The sequence below is a fragment of the Rhea americana genome, unplaced genomic scaffold (genome assembly GCF_003343005.1).
Source record: "Rhea americana isolate MKP2758 unplaced genomic scaffold, rheAme1 scaffold_769, whole genome shotgun sequence".
In the NCBI taxonomy this organism is placed as follows: Eukaryota; Metazoa; Chordata; class Aves; order Rheiformes; family Rheidae; genus Rhea; species Rhea americana.
The window spans coordinates 18,934-21,648 of record NW_028186944.1 but is presented as its reverse complement, the minus strand read 5'-3'; the positions used below and the strand labels follow the sequence as shown (position 1 = coordinate 21,648).

The following is a 2,715-nucleotide window of genomic DNA, read 5'->3' as shown; positions in this document are numbered from 1 at the left end:
AAATAATACAAAATGCAGCTTGTGTCTGAGTCCTCATTATTCAAACGAGTATCTCCTCTGCTTGAGTAAGGAGTGTCTCCTGCTATGCCTCTGCTAATGGAATAGTAGAGATGGATAAAGTTCGYATGGCCCCACACTTGCCATCATATCGTAGGGCTTTGCTGACATAAATAATCATCAGTACCATGCAAGGAAAGGCTGAATTTTCTTCCCTTGTGGACAAAAGTCAGGCAATAAACACTGAAAGAAAGCTTGCCTTGACCCCCGGCGTGAAGGGTGGCTGTAGGGTAAACCATTTTCCCCTTGATGATGGTTGGGTTCTAATTTTCTTTTAACAAAGGTTGCCAGCTGTTGATATATCCAGGGGCTTTTAATCTAACAACAGGACCAGCTCATTGGGAACTACTGCAAAGGGGACGGTAAGGACTGAGTTACCTGCTTATACTCCTGTTCCGTAGGGGGTTTTAGCATATAGAACGGAATTCTTGTATTCTAACCCATGTTATGCAAAGTAAGGAGTGCTGCAAGGTCACCCTGCTGTCAGTGTATACTGTTCCTCAGCCTTGCTCTGCTTGACACCAAATTTTGCTGTCAAGGAGGAAAGCAGGAGATGCTTATCCTTCACTCCTGTCAGCCCCTCTGCCCACCACTGTACCCTTACAAGGACCTTTTCCCTGTACTGCTCTGAGCACCATTCACACACACGCTTCTAGAGAGAAGAGGCAGGAGCCAGCCATAACCAGTTAAGAACTGCTCTGACTGAAGATAGAAACAGACCCCAAGACTCCTGGACGTAGGATTCTTTTCTTAAGCCATAAATTAAGTCAGAGGTCTTCATTTGGTCAGCTTCAGTCACCTTTGCTACATACTGAACAAATGGGTAATTCATGCTAACCCTAACTCTGGGGGCAGGTAGTAGAGACTTCTCTTTCCAAGCTTTCTGATTTTTCTCTGACCTTTGTCATTAATGATTTTGGCTACTCTTCAGAAGGAGGCATTGCCTACTCCTTCAGCATGACTTCTTTCTCTTCTGCTTAGTTAAGTGGTGGTATAGGGAAAAAAAAGAAAAAAAAGTCCACTGATGTTTCCTTTTCCCCTATCTTTCTGTAAACACAGAGCTGTTGATAATCAAGTCTATGTAGCTACTGCATCTCCTGCTAGAGATGAAAAAGCATCCKACRTTGCTTGGGGACACAGCACTGTAGTAAATCCGTGGTGAGTTCAGAAAAAAATAATCTTTTCTTGGTTGAGAAGTGTTTTACTTGACAGTCACAGTTCAGTCTCACATTTCCACCCACTCCTAAAAGTGTCTTAAGTTCTTTTAAAAAGCTAAAAAACTTTGGGGAACTCTTTTTCTTTTTGGTTTATTTTATTTTTTTTTTTTTATGAAGTGCCCCATTGAACAGTATTTGATATAGGCCCTTGCTCTCTAAGAGTTTTTTCACGTAGCAAAAGCAGCAGACAGATGCGTTTCATGTTCTTAAGTGACAAAATCAGACAAGGGAGCAGTAAGCCGACATTTTCAAAATCACCCTTTTTTCTTATTTTGAGGAGTTTTGGGGTACTTTTTAATTACCCAGTAAAACTAGTTTAACAATATGTATTCTCGTTGGAAGCACAGAAACTACTTTAGTAGCATTAAGTATTGGTTAAGCTGCTGACCTTCTCAAATTGTCCCTGAAATTTGTTCCATTATTTACTATGAACTGTAATAATGGTCTATATAGAGCAGACTTATGTTAAACTTTGCACGAAACTGTTTAACTTACTCAAAGAACAACCCTGCTTTGGCACAAGAAGGAACAAGAATATCTTCAACTAGACAAGACACATTCTGACTGAAGCAGCAGTAACTTTCTGCTATGCGCTTGAGTGGCCCTGGGTAAAAGTAACAGTCTTCAGTCAACCCTTTTTCTTCCGAATAAAAAATTCCACTCAATTCTTCTAGACAGTTGCAAAGTAAGTAAARCCTTTTTAGCTATGTCAAGAGCTTTTAACTTCACATGATGATAGCAAGGATGTTCTTCCTGGTGGAGCCTTGATAGCATTTGGTAGCTCAGGCAGAGTATAAAGTGTACTCCTGTTAAAAGCCAGTAGGATCTGAAATGGGAAAGGTTTAGTCCTTACCTGCTGGAGATGTTTCTTTCCCCTTAAGTTATATTCCAAGGTCACATGCACTGGTTCTCATATTTGGTTCATGCTTCTTGAGCGTCAGAAGCATRCTTAAGCATGCATATGTCACATGAAAACTTGGAAGCTATTTCTATCATTCAAGAGTTAGGAATTAGGATGCTGGTTTTAGGTCAGCCCTGTCTCTGCAGCCCCAACTCTCAAMGGGTAGACTCTTACACAAGCAACAGCAACTGGATTGCGGCCTTGGTACCTCTGTGTTAATGCTCTGAACAAATGTCCTCAATTGTGCAGGGGTGAAGTCATAGCCAAAGCTGGCACCGAAGAAACAGGTCTGTACGCAGATATGGGTAAGCTAGTAGGTTTTTTCCTACTCTATTCCTCTCCTGAGTAAGGGTCATGAGCCTAAGAGCTGGGGGTCTTGGGCTTGTCTGTCCCCACACAGGTACATATGATGCAGCCTTCCCTTCCCTGTCTCTGCTCGCATAACACAAGAAGAGCAGCAGCGAGGCCAGACTATTCCAGCCTCCTCCCTTGTAAGGCAGCTGCTGCCTTAGGCAAGAGCAAAGTTCAGGCTTCATTCTG

The 2,715-nt window shown here is 42.2% G+C and overlaps 1 long non-coding RNA gene across 3 annotated transcripts; it reads left to right on the top strand.

Annotated features, from left to right (window-relative positions):
- The first annotated feature begins 6 nt into the window (after positions 1–6).
- LOC146585768 (uncharacterized) lies at positions 7–2,709 on the top strand. Of its 3 annotated transcripts, none has more exons than XR_014897933.1 (4): positions 7–419; positions 1,117–1,215; positions 1,728–1,959; positions 2,425–2,709. It is a non-coding gene; the product is annotated as an uncharacterized LOC146585768 (long non-coding RNA). The 3 variants fall into 3 exon arrangements; XR_014897934.1 differs by lacking the exon at positions 2,425–2,709 and adding an exon at positions 2,322–2,418; XR_014897935.1 differs by lacking the exon at positions 1,728–1,959.
- Positions 2,710–2,715: the final 6 nt, after the last annotated feature.